We start from the raw sequence: 17,949 nt of genomic DNA on the forward strand, positions 1-17,949 counted from the left end.
CTAAATCCTATCAGCTCTACCTTCAAAATGTATACCTACATAGAATCCAATCCCTTCTCGCCGCTCCCACTGCCCTTACCCTAGTCCAAGCCTCCATAATTTTTTGCCTGGGTTATTGACATAGCTTCCTAATCGGTCCTACTGATTTTGCCTTTGCCCCTCAGCAGTCTATTCTCAATAAGCAGCCAGAGCAATCTCATAAATGTATCAGTTCAGGTTATCTTGTGCAGAATAAAAGCCAAATCCCTCAATATGACTTATAAGACCCTCCCTACCTGATTTGCCTCCTCCTCCCATTCCCACCCCAGCTGCACTCACTGCTCCCACTCTGCTGGCCTCCCTGCTGATGTACAAACCACCTTAGGCCTTTGCATTTCTTTCCTCTTAGACCATCCTCCCCCAGCATCGAAAGAGCCAGTTCCCCAACTTCTTCCATATTTTATCAAAAGTCTCTTACCTAGTGAGGCATTCCCTTGCCACCCTATCCAACATTTCAGTCTTCATCCTCAATATTTCATGGTCTCTCTCCCTGTTTTATTTTTCTTCTCAACACTCACACACACACACACTCCATATGTGTATAGTGTATATATATAATTATATATACACAAATGATATATACAATTACATATATAATTGTATATATACAAATGATATATTACAAATTATATATACATGTACATATATGATTTGCTCATTGTCAGTTCTTCCCCAACAAGAGTGTAGGCTTCATAAAGTCATAAAAGCAGGACTTTTTGTGTATTTCGTTCACTATTTTTCCTAGCACCAAAATCAGAACCTGACAGAAGGTAGATGGCTCAATAATTATTGAATGAATAAATGATAAATAAATGGATAGGGAGGATTTGAAGGATTTTTCTGGGTGGTCGAATTGCCAGAAAACAGGTCTGTCTTACTAAGTGTAAAGTCTTCTTTTTTTTTTTTTCAATTTTGAACATTATTAGCGGACTGCTTTCCAAATCTATTACATCATTACCTGCAATTTTAAACAGACTAAACATAGTCTTGTGTGCTAAAGTAGGGACACTTTCAGCCGCTCTTGAGATATACGTTCCAGTGCTAACAGCTCTTGTTCTCGTGTTTTATATGTTTCCTCCTGTTTCTTCACTTACTAGCAGACTTTCAGCTATCAGTGTGCCTATGACTTCTAACATATTAAACCAAACAGCAGTCAAAGACATTAGCCTAGAGTATTACAATAACTGGAAAGTCAAATGGTTCCTTGGTAAACTAGAAAGAGTGGAGGAGTGGGAGTTAGAAGATCTGGGTTCCACTGTAGCTGCTAATAAGCTAAGTGATATAGGGAAGGGAGAGACTGTTAGTTATGGAACTGTTATCTTATTTGACACACATAATAACTAGGTGATATTGGTATCATTCCCATCTTACAGATAAGGAAATCAGACTATGGGAGATTAATATGCTCAAGATCAGACAGCCTGTCAATAATAGACCCCAGATTGATTCCAGGTCCCCAAATACTATGCTCTTTCCACAATACTGAGGCTGTTCTTGTTGTCAGGTGCCGTTGAGTCGATTCCAACTCATAGCGACTCTATGCACAACAGAACGAAAAACTGCCCAGTCCTTCGCCATCCTCACAGTTGTTATTATGCTTGTGCCCATTGATGCAGCCACTGTGTCAATCCATCTCGTTGAAGGTCTTCCTCTTTTTTGCTGACCCTCTACTTTACCAAGCATGATGTCCTTTCCAGTGACTGATCCCTCCTGATAACATATCCGAAGTATGTGAGATGTAGTCTCACCATCCTGGCTTCTAAGGAGCATTCTGGTTGTACTTCTTCCAAGACAGATTTGCTCGTTCTTTTGGAACTCCATGGTATTTTAAATATTCTTCTCCGACACCACAATTCAAAGGCGTCAATTCTTCTTTGGTCTTCCTTATTCACTGACAAGTTTTCACATGCATATGAGGTGATTGAAAACACCATGGCTTGGGTCAGGCGCACCTTAGTCCTCAAGTTGATGTCTTTGCTTTTCAACACCTTAAAGAGGCCTTTTGCAGCAGATTTGCCCAATGCAATGCATCTTTTGATTTCTTGACTGCTGCTTCCATGGGTGTTGACTGTGGAGCCAAGTAAAATGAAATCCTTGGCAACCTCAATCTTTTCTCTGTTCATCATGATGTTGCTTATTGGTCCAGTTGTGATGATTTTTGTTTTCTTTATGTTGAGGTATAATCCATACTGAAGGCTGTGGTCTTTGATCTTCTTCAGTAAGTGCTTCAAATCCTCTTCACTTTCAGCAATCAAGGTTCTGTCATCTGCATAACACAGGTTGTTAATGAGTTTTCCTCCAAACCTGTTGCCCCATTCTTCTTCATATTGTCCAGTTTCTCAGATTATTTGCTCAGCATACAGATTGATTAGCTATGGTGAAAGGATACAACCCTGACACACACCTTTCCTGACTTTAAACCTTACAGTATCCCCTTGTTCTGTTCGAATGACTGCCTCTTGAACCGTGTACAGATTCCTCATGAGCACAGTAAAGTGTTCCAGAATTCCCACTCTCCACAATATAATCCATAATTTGTTATGGTCACACACAGTCGAACGCCTTAGTATAGTCAATAAAACACAGGTAAACATCTTTCTGTTATTCTCTGCTTTCAGCCAGGATCCATTTGACATCAGCAACGATATCTCTGGTTCCACGTCCTCTTCTGAATCGGGCTGGAATTTCTGGCAGTTCCCTGTTGATATAATGCTGCAGCCACTTTTGAATGATCTTTAGCAAAATTTTGCTAGCATGTGATATTAATGATATTTTTTGATAATTTCCATATTTCGTTAGATCACCTTTCTTGGGAATAGGCATAAATATGGATCTCTTCCAGTCAGTTGGCCAGGTAGCAGCTCTCTACTTATTTCTTCATGAGAAATGTCAAACCCACTAAGTCAGAGCATCTGCAATTAAAAAAAAAAAAAATCCTCTGTACCATGGCTGATTGTCCGTAGAATAGTGATTAAGCAAATGAGTAAATGTCAGGCTAACCCAGGTTTGATTTCTGGCTCCAGAAAAGTCATTTAAGCTTTCTGAGACTCAGTTTCTTTATTTGCAAAATGGGGGCAATAATGACAGTGCCTATATCAAAGGGCTGTTGTGAGGTCTTCTAGTATAATGCACGTAAAGCACTTGCTTTAGGACTTGGCATATAATATGCGTTAAGCAAATGATTGGTTTATTTTCATTAATATTCATTATTAATATTACCAAGGTAAGTTAATCCTCCCCCCCAATGTTAGGCACCAGCTATTCAGGGGCTTCGGGGCCTTTTGTGACTGAAAAGGCTCCAGGGCTGAAGGTGGAACATAAGTCAGTTGTGCAGCACTGGCATTAACAGGAAGGCAATGTTGCCCTGGCATACCTATAGATATGTACAGAGTATGAAAACATAGGGAAGCCAGACATTCTACCCAACAGGGATGAAGTACCAGAGTCCACTTGCCTGAGCATCTTGCTGCTTTAACCGGAAAGCTCCCAGCCTGGACTGCTGCCAAAGTAGGTCTGAGCGGTTCCTTTTTAGGCAGAGCATTATCTGGATTGGATTACAGGGCTGTACACTGATCAGTGCATATTCATATGCTGTCAGACATCTGAGTTCAAGCAATAGGACTATTTTAATAAGATTAGGAACTTGGCCCCTTCCTTCAATTTTCTCTCTTCAGGATTCCATTCAGAATCCACTGGAGAAAAGCATCTTAGGGATGCCCTGCATCTTCCTTCCTGAAGCAGACACTGCTAAAATAGACCATGGCTGCTGCCCAGAACTACTTGTGCACCCAAAAATGTGCCAGAGAAATCCCAAAGTCAAGAGACTCACTCGTAGTGTGCACAGGAGGTTTAATAGGATCAATACGAGTTCTTCTATCATTATCTTGTACTGGTAGAATACATGTATAGAAGAATATCATTTCCATTCTTTAACGGTAAACCTCACAATGAGTGAGCATGTAGTTCAGCCATGAGTTTACGGCCAAGATCTCTTCCATATATCCGATTTTGTGAGGCAAGATTTCAGAATTATATAATGGTTAAGGTGACTGGCTCATGGAATCATATTGATCTGGCTTTCCAAATCCCAGTTCCTCCCTCCACTTACTAATTTTGAGAAGTTGGTCAAGTGACTTAACATCTCTAGACTGGTTTAGTTTTCTCCTCTTTAAAATGGAATAACAATACCTACGAATGGCAAATGGACCTAAGCCAACTTTCTTGCTCATAATTATTAGGTTCTTTTTGATAGATGATAGGTAGCCTCTGTTAGTTACAAGTAGGCGGGAGCTGTTTCCAGCTCCAAAATCTCTCTACTAGGTAGTATTTTGCAATGAAAGCAATCCTCAGGCCAAATTCCCAAATTCTATTACATGGAAGTAGGCATAAAAGCAGTCATACAACCCATTCTGTAAGCATGTCAAAGTTTCTTTAGGTGACTGTGACAATTTCAAAATGTAGAATTCAGCTTAAATTTCTAGTAGGAGCCAAGTAACATAATCCTCTCTTTAGAATCCTAAATCTGGGGATTCCTTCTTGTAGCAATCGGGCTACTGGACTACTTACATTTTGTTTTAGTAAGGGGGAGAATGCCTGTACAATACTTCCAGTCAATCTAGTTTCTCTAACACTATCCATTTCACCAGTTAAAAATCATCTTCAATATCCATTACGCTAATTATTACATCTCTGGTGTTGATCAGAGGTCATGAAAGCTGAAGGACTAAAGTAGTTTTGTAACTACCTCTGGAATGTGGGATTCTAATAGGGTCTTTCCAAGGATAACTAGCCATCCTTGGAGAGTGTTTTCCTGATTAGAGTTCTTTGAACATCCTCAAGAGCAGCAGAGCAACTACTGTATGCTAGGTTTCTTCAAGTAAGACATACTTGCGTAATTCAGGTTCTTTTCTAAAATAGGAAGAGAAATACAAGGAGACTGGAATTTTAAAAGCAAATCAATGTGTATTTTTAAAAATGCAATTGTTGGAATACAGACTTGAAGACATTTCTCATGGAACATTTACACGAATCCAATTTGCTTGCCTCCACAGGAGAGGCAACATTTTGGGTGTTGTTTTTTACAAAAGCTAATTCTTAAGCTTTGTAGGGTAGGTGCCAAATGGTATTTTAAAAACACACGTTTAAAAAAAGAAGAACGTGCCGTTTTGCCTGGAGTGCAGATGGAGTCTGTGTCAATCGAAGGCATTTTGCCTAAGGACGCAGAGAAAATCACTTTTTCATAAAGACCATAAACTCCACTCTGATGTTTCTGTTCGCTTCAATTTGTGGAAGGTGGGAAGAAATCAAACAGCAGCTTAAGAGCTGTTTGATATGAATTATGAAATAATCAGAAATTATCATATTTGTTTATATATAAAATTATGTTACTAAATTTTATATCATTTATGCTGTCAACATTATTTGACCCTCAAAATTAGTAATATAATTTTATATATATAGAAGAATGATAATTTCTGGTTTCTGGTTATTTCTTGTTATTTCTCTTACTGATCTTTTCTATTGTGTACAGATAGGATTTAATTTTATTCTATACATAAAAAAAAACAAAACCAAACCCACTGCTGTCGGGTCGATTCTGACTCATAGTGACCCTATAAGACAGAGTAGAACCTCACCATAGAGTTTCCAAGGAGCGCCTGGTGGATTCGAACTGCCAACCTCTTGGTTAGCAGCCGTAGCACTTAACCACTACGCCATATATGATATAAAATAGAATAGAGGGATATTCTATAGAGAGATAGAGATGTTTATATATGCATGTTGTTGTTGTTAGGTGCCATCGAGTCGGTTCTGACTCATAGCGACCCTCTGTACCACAAAATGAAGTACTGCCTGGTTCTGTGCCATCACAATTATTGTTATGCTTGAGGCCATTGTTGCAGCCACTGTGTCAATCCATCTCATTAAGGGTCTTCCTCATTTTCGTTGACCTATACTTTACCAAGTATGATGTCCTTCTCCAGGGACTGATCTCTCCTGACAACATGTCCAAAGTATGTGAGACATGGTCTCAGCATTCTTGTTTCTAAGAAGTATTCTGGTTGTACTTCTTCCAAGACAGATTTGTTTGTTCTTTTGGCAGTCCATGGTATATTCAATATTCTTTGCCAACACCACAATTCAAAGGCATCAGTTCTTCTTCAGTCTTCCTTATTCATTGTGCAGCTTTCGCATGCATATGATGTGATTGAAAATACCATGGCTTGGGTCAGGCACGCCTTAGTCTTCAAAGTGACATCTTTTCTTTTCAATACTTTAAAGAGGTCTCTTGCAACAGATTTACCCAATGCAATGTGTCATTTGATTTCTTGACTGCCGCTTCTCTAAGCCCTGGGGGTGCAGTGGTTAAGTGTTCAGCTGCTAACCAAAAGGTTGGCAGTTTGAACCCACCAACCACTCCTTGGAAACTCTATGGGACAGTTCTACTCTGTCCTATAGGGTTGCTTTGAGTCGGAATCGACTCGACAGCAATGGGTTTGGTTTTTTGGTTTTTATCTCTATCTCTTCTCTCACCCTCACCCTCTGGGACACACAGAATTAATAATATTAAAGATCATCATGATAGTGGCTCTCATTATGAAGTGCTATGGTGTGCAGTGCTTTGTGCTAAGTACTGTAAAGGCATGATTTCATTTACAACACAAAACAGAAATGAGAATCCAAAGATCCAGGATCTGAGCCAAGCATGTACTTTAACCCTCAACTCTTGTCCTTTACTGCTTCAAGAACATTCTTTATAAAACCATATATGTGAAACTGCTAGTAAAAAGGTGATGTAAATTTTCATTTACTGACATGGAAATATGTGTGTTACATACTGTTACGTGCGAAACTCAGTTTGTAATACAGCGCATGCATTAGGATCCCATCTTATAAAACTAAATTTGTGTGTGCGCAAAAGTGGCAGGGAAGATAGACTCCCTAAATGTGAAAATCGGTTACCAGTGATTTTTAATACTCTTCTTTACATTTTTTGGATATTATTTTTCAGGGAGCATTTTCAGCCATGGTTCTCTGTTGCAAGCAAGAACACATCCATTGCAAGCATATGGTATTTTACCAATCAGGGGAAAATATATGTTTATAAATTCTGGGGGGAAAAAAGCAGCAGCACATGGCCACAAATAGAGTCTTTGGTTTAATACCATGTGCTGCTTCATCTCTTATAGATTATAATCTCCTCCCTTTTAATTTCTTCCTTATCCTTTTGGTTATAAAACCGATTCTCGTGTTTTACAAATAGTTAAGATCAAGTGATTTCTGGCAATACTTTCTCATCAATTTTCTATTTTTAAAAATTAACTCATTTTTGTCTGTCCTTCCTGTTTCAGTTAGAGATGATGTGATGTCAAGCTATAGAAATTTCCATACAAATTAGCTTATAAAAAAATAATAAATTTATGGACTCACCTGACTGAAGAGTGTAGGAATGAGTCAGAGAGTCTGAACATCCTCAGGTTCTGGAACTGCTTCTCTGTGATTCATTAGCTTTTGTCCTCCTCCCTGTGACAGGTTCACCCTCGTCTGGGTCCTCATCCCGGTGGAAAAAAGCTGTAGCTATTCCAAGCTCTGCATCCTTAACCCACACTCCTTAGAGGGACAAAGCCCATCACCTCTGATAGCTCCTCGGGAACCAGTACCAGTTGTCCTCAAGTTAACTCCGACTCATGATGACCTCATGTGTGTCAGAGCAGAACTATGCTTCGTAGGGTTTCCAATGGCTGGATTTTGGAAATAGATCTCAGGCCTTTCTTTTGAAGTGCTGTGGTTGGACTCAAATTTCTAACCTGTCAGTTAGCAGTGGGACAATTTAACCATTTACACCACCCAGGGACTCCTTTTCCAGAGAACCTGTTGCCATCGAGTCAATTCCAACTCACAGAAATCCTACAGGGCAGAGCAGAACTGTCCCATAGGGTTTTCAAGGCTGTAAAACAGGCTGTAAGCAAACTGCCACATCTTTTCTCCCTAAGAGCGGCTGCTGAGTTCCAATCACTAACTTTTCAGTTAACAGCTGAGTTCTTAACCACTGCACTACCAGGCCTCCTTAGTCCCAGAGAAGCCCTAGATAATGTCTTCCTGATTCTTAGTGGCCCAAATAGGGTCACATGTGTATTCTTGAACCAATTACTAAAGTTGGGAACTAGAGACAACTTGAAGCTGAGGTTATTGGCAGTTCTCCAAGGGAAAATCTGGCTGCTGTTGGTGGGAGAAGGGAAAATGCAGCCTAAAAAGGTTGCCAACAATTTTCTATCCCATTCCCATTGATTTTTAGATTCTGGCTCTTCATTTCCGTATCTTCCAACTCCTCTCCCTGACCTTGTATCCCACGCACACTTAGCCCTTCCTTACTTCATTATTGCAACAGCTTTCTTCCAGTTAGCTACTGAATAATTTCCCTCATTAATGTTTTTCTCTCCACCTCAAAAAAAACCCAGCCAAACCACTGCCATCGAGTCGATTCCAACCCATAGCAACCCTATAGGACAGGGTAGAACTGCCCCATAGAGTTCCCAAGAAGAGCCTGGTGGATTTGAACTGCTGGCCTTTCAGTTAGCAGCTGTGGCTCTTAACCACTACACCACCAGGGTTTCCCACATCTCAAGGATCTAGCATAATTTCCTTTTGGCCACAACATCAACCATTTAAATTTTTATCTCCTCAATCCTGAATAAAGGTCTCCTTTTGCCCCTCCCCCACTGAAAATCTTCACTAATTCCCTGCTGTACCAGGGGGTAAGGTTCACTCACCTTACCTGTTATGTAAAAGCCTCAATAGTCCAGCCTCGTCTACAATTTAACTTTTTCTCTTGCTCTTCTACTTACTATTTCCACAAAACACCATATTCTTTCTTACCTCCACAACTTTGAAAACACTACTTGCTTCCATCTGGAATGCTTCTTTTCATAGACTTGGATAACTAAGTAACACTCTGTATACTAAGTGCTTCTGCATCTTTTAAGCCTTTTTCTGTGAATTATAACTGTCCATAAAACACAATAACACTATTTATATAAATGCTTATTTTGTTCATTAATTTATTGATCATGGTCTATAGGGTCCTGCATGAACAAGTACTCACCTACCTCCCGAGCCTCGACTGGCCCGTTCCTTCTTCTTGCTTGCTATACTCCGGCCACACAATAAACTCTCAATGTTGTTTCCTGCTTTAGGGACTCCATACACATGACCTCTACCAAGGATAATCTTTCCTCACCTCTTGACCTGGATCAATCCTTGAGGTGTCTCCTTGAATATCATTTCTTCGGGAAAACTTTCTCTAACTTCCAAAACCAGGTTTGATTCTCCTGTTACATTTATCCTACTGTAAGACACTCTACTTTCCTTTATAATACTTATTTCCATTGTAATTAATTATTCCTTCGGTTATGTCTCTAATTTCTGTTCCTCCTAACATACTCTAACTTCCTAGCACAGTGACTGGTTCCAGTGGTTGCTCCATTTTTTGTTGGCTAAATAATTATGAATACTTTTTCCCCACAGTGGTGCTTTGCCTCACTAATCTGCACTGGCTAGCAAACCACAAAAAAAAAAAAAAAGGAAACTCACTGCCACTGAGTCAATTCCGACTCACAGTGACCCTGTAGGACAGAGTAGAACTGCCCTGTAGGGTTTCCAAGGAGCGGCTGGTGGATTCGAGCCGCCGACATTCGGTTATGTGACTAGTGCCTACTTTATTGGACAGCACAGCTTTATGTGCTCATAGTGATGGATTTGTCAAAGAACAGTCACAAAAAGTGATCATTAATTCTGGTTCTCTCTCTCCTCTTTTCTCATCTAGGTAAGGGAGCTATTCAAAAGCAGAGACTTGATTCTAATAGAATGTGCTGACTATATAAGACATTCAATGCTCTAAAAATTACACATCACCTCATCTGAAACACTGAAAGATAGACTTCCAAAAAAATAATTCCTTAAGCATGTTTAAACAGACATGCTCAATTTCTTCTCTCTCAAAAGGCTCAGATGCAGGAATGTTTAAAGGGTTCCCAATCATACCTATAATATGAGAAGGTATTGTGGCTGAGTGTTTGTGGAAGTATTGCACATCCACCCAACTCTTTACCTGTTAAGTCACATCTTTGTTTAATTTTCAAGAATGAAATGATTCATAGTCATTTCATTCATGGGAATTGGTGCCAGTTCATTTCCGGAAGTTCAATTGCCAGCTCCTGGAATTGAGACACAAATATCTTACTATAAACAGGCAATATGCAAGAGCTTTTAGTCTTGCTTCCCCTTGGAAAGCATCAGTGATTTCATATTTGGTCTAATAAATCAGTTTCTGGAAGAGTAGTTGTTGATACCATTTTTGTTATTCCCTGCAGGTTTGATATGGAAAAATAGTCTGGTCATATTCAAAGCAAGAGATTGGCATGAGCAGTGTCTTTCTGCCTGTGGTAGCCCCACAGTCAGGATTTGGGGGTGCTTCTACCCTAGCAATATGAGAAATGCTTTTGTAAAAGGCACATGTGGAGGTACATTGGGCTGAAATTTTAAGGAAACTGATCTCCTTGAGGATTGTTTTCATTATGTCTGCGTTTAAGAAGTTGCGGCTTCCCTCTGCTGCTTTCAGAGACAAGACCACTTCTTCAGACTGTATTCAAATCTCTCCAGGACCAGGCCAAACTCACAAATTGAATCATGCTGTAAAAGCTCTTTTTCTTCACTTTAAAAATTTTATCAACATGAATTTTGATCAAAATTAACATTAACAGCAGCTTTGAAGGCAAAGAGAAAGGGAGGAGAGTCCATAAAGAAACAGAGTGAACATCCTTAAAGAAAAGAGAACGTTCCTGTGGGAGCCCCTGCTGCTATGACTGTATGTTCAGGAGTACAAAGGCGTTTCCTTTCAGGCTGTAGCTGTTTTCTGTGCTCCAATTCCAATACCAAGGAGCCCAGGTAATGCAGTGATTAAGTGCTCAGCTGCTAACCAAAAGGTCAGTGGTTCGAACCCACAAGCCATTCCCTGGGATAAAGACATGGCAGTCTGCTTCCTCAAGGACTTATAGCCCTGGGAACCCTGTGGGGTGGTTCTACTCTTTCCTATAGTGTCACAATAAGTTGAAATCTACTTGGTGGTAATGGGTTTGGTTTTGGTTTTTTTGAATTCCGCTACCTCACCATGCACTTACGGAGCACCTCCCTTGAGCAAAGAACTGGACTCAGTGATACGGCAGAGTCTGCTTTGTTGTTGTTGTTGTTAGGTGCCATCAAGTTGGTTCCGACTCGTAGTGACCTTGCCGAACAGGACAAAACACTGCCTGGTCCTGTGGCGTCCTCACAATTGTTGCTATGCTTGAGCCCATTGTTGCAGTCACTGTGTCAATTCATCTCATTGAGGGTCCTCCTCTTTTTTGCTGGCCTGCTACTTTACCAAGCATGCTGTCCTTCTCCAGGGACTGATCCCTCCTGACATGTCCAAAGTATGTGAGACACAGTCTCACCATCCTTACTTCCAAGGAGCGTTCTGGTTGTACTTCTTTCAAGACAGATTTGTTCATTCTTTTGGTTAGTGCATGGTATATTCAATATTCTTCACCAACACCACAATTCAAAGGTGTCAGTTCTTCTTTGGTCTTCCTTATTCATTAGTCAGCTTTCGCATTCATACGAGGAGATTGGAAACACCATGGCTTGGGTCAGGCACACCTTAGTCCTCAGGGTGACATCTTTGCTTTTTAACACTTCAGAGAGATCTCTTGCAGCTAATTTGCCCAGTAAGTGCATGTTTTGATTTACTGACTGCTGCTTCCACAGGTGTTGATTGTGCAATCTGTTTTTAGCCTGGTTAAGTCATGCATCTTTAAATCTAATTTTTATTTTAAAACAATATCTCACACACAGGAAAATTGGGAAACTAATATAACGGTCCTCCATATATCTGTCACCCAACTTCAACAATTTGCAAGCTTTTGCCACATTTGCATCATCTTTTTTTTATTTTTTCTGAAAAATTTTTTTTTTAATTCAAGATTTCATATTATTTCTCCTAACATACTTGGATGTATCTGCAAACAGTATTGTTGTTTTCCTCCATAACGTCATCAAATTTCCCTACGTATCTTAAAAATATATTTTTAATATTGGCTTGTTCAAATCAGGAAACAAACTAACTCCAAACATTAAATTAATCTCTGTCTATCTATCTATCATCTACCTATCTGTCTGTCTATCTGTCTATCTATCTATCTATCTATCATCTATAGATAGTCAAAAATAAACTACATTAGCAAATTGCTATGCAGGTTTAGTAGACAACTGTAAAGTTGGGCAGTACGTCATTACTGAGTAAATCGGTGCTCTGATTAATTAAGATTTGTACGGTACTTATATATAATTTCATCAGGAACTTTGTATAATTATATCAGAATACATAAATATTATAAGACAGCAGTATGTGCTCAAACATTATCAAACCTTAATTAGGAATTTTACTAAGACAAACGCAAGATCAGTGAGTCATGATTTTTGGACCTTTGGAGTCTTGCCAATAAGACTCATTAATTAATCGTCAATTGTTTTCTGAAAGAATCTTTCAAGTGTTTCAGTGAGCCTGATCACCTAACTACAAAAAAACCTGCTTCTAAAAGTTGGTTATAGTTCAAGGCGTAGCTATAGGCATTAAAATTATGTATATGATTATATAGCACATAAGTTTATAACATTTAATAAAATGATCTTTAATGTCCTGGGTAAAAGAACTCGTTTTCATAAAACAAAACTTGTAATTTTATCTCATCCTCTCTCTATCTATATGTATATACACACACACATACACACCACCATCCGTCTGTCAGTTTGTTGTACTGTGGTAGCTTACGTGTTGCTGTGGTTCTGGAAGCTATACCACTTGTATTTCGAATATCAGCAGGTGGACAGACTTCAGCAGAACTTCTAGACTAAGACAGACTAGAATGAAATGCCTAGTGGCCTTCTTGGGAAGACTGACCAATGAAAACCTTATGGATCACAACAGAATATTGTCTGATACAGTGCCGGATGATGAGTCACCCAGGTTGGAAGGCACTATACAAAGTCACAACAAAAGACTCAGACATACCAATAGCCATGAAAATGAAGCAGGACTGGGTGAAATTTCATTCTGTTCTACATAAGATCACCACGCATTGGAGCCATCCTAAAGGCAACAAACAAAAACATATGTACTTGTATGTACATGTGATTATTAACGTATTGAAGAAATCAGGTCAGTCATTCTACAGTCCTGATTTCTAAATTTTTCTCTTTGCTTCTTCTTTGTGTCATTTATCTAGGCCCTTTACCCCTATGGAAATTCTGGTGGCAGAGTGGTTAAGTGCTATGGCTGCTAACCAAAAGGTTGGCTGTTTGAATCCACCAGGTGCTCCTTGGAAACACTATGGGGCAGTTCTACTCTGTCTTATAGGGTCACTATGAGTTGAAATCGACTTGACAGCAATGGGGTTTTTTTGTTTATTTTGGTTTTACCCCTATATTTTCAATAAACTGAAAGTTTTACTGTAAAGGTTTAACTAGGTTCATGTTCAACTTTTCTTGGCAAGAACACTATAAAGTGGCGCCATGTGCTACGTGTTGCATCATATAAGGAGATACACAATATTGGTCATCCCACCTTCTGTGCATCCTTCTTCCCCCCAAAAAAAGTTCAGGTTGACTGTGGAGAGATCATTTAAACCTATAGAGATTCTGTTTTCTCATATGGGCAATGGGGATAATAATAGTACCTACTTCTAGAGTTTGTTGTAAAGATTAAATTATGTAATCTCTGTAAAGAACATAATGTGGTGCCTGGTACTTTGAAACACTTAAAAGATGATCACGATGTGAAGTGCTTCATACAGTACCCTGGTCTAGGGGATACTTAATGTTAGCTATTATCATTGGCAGTGTAAATTATCTTGACTGAACAGATAAGATTTTTTTGGGCAGACAGTATTTGAAGGATGAAATCAAAGAGGCAGAGATCCCAACACACTGAGACTCATCTAAATATCTCTGATAAACTGAGTCTCTTTTTAGGACTAGATTATAAACTTCAAGATGGCAGGAATTTGTTAACTCCTGTATCCATAGTATGCAGCCCAGTACATGGTCTTTAATAATGAATGAGTGAAAGACACTGCACAAATCTTGACTTCAAACTAGCTGGTGCCTTATTGCACAGTCCCTTGCTCCCACCCCTGTGATAATTACATATCAGCAACAAAAAATGTTACCCTTATTACTAGATCTGGCAATTTGCCCCTGCCACTCCTACTGATTAGATTGCTTGGACCCTTTCACACCACCAATATAAATTGGACCAATGCTTCTATGGTTACCTCTCCTTTCTGAAGGTATTCCAACCTACATCACTGTTTTTCTTTTCTCAACACCTATGTCACTTATTCTTTGCTCATGCAATTTTATACTTATGTTTACAAATGTGTAAGTTTCCTTGATTCTTAATAATTTCCGACAGTTCCATCTTATACCTCAAATTAATTTGTGAACTCTTTTGGGGCTAAGATGATATATTCTTCCTTTTCAATTTCTGTTCTCTTATTCTCCAAACACCTGCCTCCAACCCCTAGTAGAAACATAGTAGAACTTACTACAAGTGTTGTTTTTGTTATTAGGTGCCACTGAGTCAGTTTCGACTCATAGTGACCCTATGTACAACAGAACGAAACTCTGTGCAGTTCTGTACCATCCAAACACTGCTATGTTTGGGCCCATTGTTGTAGCCACTGTGTCAATCCATCCTGTTGAGGGTCTTCCTCTTTTTCACTGACTCTCTACTTTACCAAGCATGATGTCCTTATCCAGGGACTGGTCCCTCCTGATAACATGTCCAAAATATGCAAAACAAAGTCTTGCCATCCTCCCGTCTAATGAACATTCTGGCTGTACTTCTTCCAAGACAGATTTATTCATTTTTCTGACAGTTCATGGTATATGCAATATTCTTTGCCATCACCATAATTCAAAGGCATCATTTCTTCTTTGGTCTTCCTTATTCATTGTCCAGCTTTCACATGCATATGAGGTAATTGAAAATATCATGGCTTGAGTCAGGTGCAGCTTAGTCCTCAAGGTGATGTCTTTGCTTTTTAACACTTTAAAGAGGTCTTTTGCAGCAGATTTACCCAATAAAATGCGTCTTTTGATTTCTTGACTGCTGCTTCCGTGGGCATTTATTGTGGATCCAAGTAAAATGCAATCGTGGGCAACTTAAATCTTTTCTCCGTTTATCATGATGTTGCTTATTGGTCCAGTTGCGAGGATTTTTGTTCTTTTTGTCTTTGATGTTCATCAGTAAGTGCTTCAAGTTCTCTTTGCTTTCAGCAAGCAAGGTCGTGTCATCTGCATATCGCAGGTTGTTGAGTCTTCCTCCAGTCCTGATGCCACTTTCTTCTTCATATACTCCAGCTTCTCAGATTATTTGCCAGCATACAGATTGAATAAGTGTGGTGAAAGGATACGCTGCTGACACACACTTTTCCTGATTTTAAACCATGCCGTATTCCCTTGTTCTGTTCTCACAACTGTCTCTTGGTCTATGTACAGGTTCCTCATGAGGAGAATTAAATGTTCTGGAATTCCCATTTTTTGCAATGTTATCCATAATTGGCTATGATCCACACAGTCTAATGCTTTTGCGTAGTCAATAAATACTACACATAGTCTATTAAAAAAAAAAAGAAAAACATTGCCATTGGGTTGGAATAATTTAGCACCACCTCATTACACTTTTTCAATATATTTGGGAATTCAAGGACGTAGTCATCAATACACTGTCAAGATGAGGTTGGTTGTGACTCTGTGCTTAAAATCATCCTGTATAAATACCCATTACCACTTATCACCAGGCACTAGTTGCCACTGAGTTGACCCTGAGTCATGGTGACCTGTGTGTCAGAGCAGAACTGTGCTCCATAGGGCTTTCAATGGTTGCTTTTTTTCAGAAGAAGATCAGCAGGCCTTTATTCTGAGGTGTCTAAGGGTGGACCGGAACCTCCAACTTTCTTTAATTTTTATTGTACTTTAGATGAAGATTTACAGAACGAACTAGTTTCTCATTAAACAGTTAGTACACATATTGTTTCATGACATTGGTTAACCATGCCAGACACGTCAACACTTCCACTTATCAACCTTAGTTTCCTTATAACCAGCTTTCCTGTCCCCTCCTGCATTCTAATCCTTGCGCCTGGGCCGGTGTGCCCATTTAGTCTCGTTTTGTTTTATGGGCCTGTCCAATCTTTGGCTGAGGGGGCAACCTCAGGAGTGACTTTGTTACTGAGCTGAAAGGATGTCCAGGAACCATACTCTCAGGGTTTCTCTAGTCTCTGTCAGGCCAGCAAGTCTGGTCTTTCTTTTTGAGTTAGAATTTTGTTCTACATTTTTCTCCAGCTCTGCCGGGACCCTCTATTGTGATACCTGTCAGAGCAGTCAGTGGTGGTAGTGGGGCACCACCTAGTTGTACTGGGCTCAGTCTGGTAGAGGCCAAGGTAGATGTGGTCCATTAGCCCTTTGTACTAACCTTTCACTTATATCTTTAGTTTTCTTCATTATTCCTTGCTTCTGAAGGGGTGGGACCAGTGGAGCATCTGAGATAGCTGCTCACAGGCTTTTAAGACCCCAGATGCTACTCACCATAGTAGAATATAGAGCATTTTCTTTATAAACTATGTTATGCCAATTGAGCTAGATGTTCCCCAAGACCACGGTCCTCACAGCCCTCAGCCTAGCAATTTGGTCCCTCAGGGAGTTTGGATGTGTCTATGGGGAACCTCTAACATTTTGGTTAGCAGCTGAGTGCATCAATGGTTTTCAACACCCAGGGACCCCATTTATCACATTGCCTTATAGTTGTCCAGCTATATGCCTGTCTCCATCAGACTGATAGGAAGCTGAAAGCAGAAAACCTAGTGCAGGGCTTGACACTTAACAGATGCTTAGTCAGCATTTTTGAAGAATGATGAAAATAAATAGTGGACCATACAATTTGATGTAATTCACTGGTCACTGTTGTCTAAAGAAAAGTTTGACTGATGTTTTGGACTGATTTATTCAACAAATTAAGATGTTTGGACCAGTTACATTCGTAGGCCCATACTCATGAAAATACAAAACATACTTCTAGGAAGCAGATAAAATTATGAATAAAACTGAAATGGAGAAAAAAAATTAAAGAGAGTCATTGACTACTAATGGCTTTATTGTCCTACTCAGGAACATTATGGAGCTCTCAAGGTTTTAACCCTAGAGAAAAAGTTAATGGTAGAATTTTAGGCAGGAAGGGAGAGCTATTTTGAACTGTGAGACCTCATGATACCTCTTAATTTACACTAAAGCGATATCCACCTTCTGGAAGCTCCAGTCTTGTTCCTAGTTCCCCACCCAGCAACCAAAACTAGGCAACTTCAGGTCCTAGGAAGTACAAAAGAAAAACTCTCGGATCATGTTGCTGGTAGGTGTGTTTCTTCCATTATTTCAGATGGAGCTCATCACCCAAGCTGAGGCAAGTCCAGGCTACGTGCTACACATATTTTTTCCTGAATCTTGAGCCCAGGTATAAATCAGACAACTCCATCTTAGCATTCAAGAGAATAGTTGGCATTTCCATGTTTTAAACTTTGACTTCTTCAGGTATTATTGGCCCAGCCAAAAGCATGAGAAGAATTTCTTAATCAACTATCCTCATTCTCTGAGCCCAAAAGATGTCTTTCCTTACATTTTACTCCACCTGACCATTGTCTGGTTTGACAAAAGTGAGACCTTGTCAAGAGCTGGACAAATTGGCACTGATGATTTAACATTTAGTTAAAAGTTAAATCTTCCCGTCACAAGCCCCAGCTGATTTGTTTAGAGAATTACTGC

Source organism: Elephas maximus, chromosome 7 (genome assembly GCF_024166365.1).
Source record: "Elephas maximus indicus isolate mEleMax1 chromosome 7, mEleMax1 primary haplotype, whole genome shotgun sequence".
NCBI classification, from domain to species: domain Eukaryota; kingdom Metazoa; phylum Chordata; class Mammalia; order Proboscidea; family Elephantidae; genus Elephas; species Elephas maximus.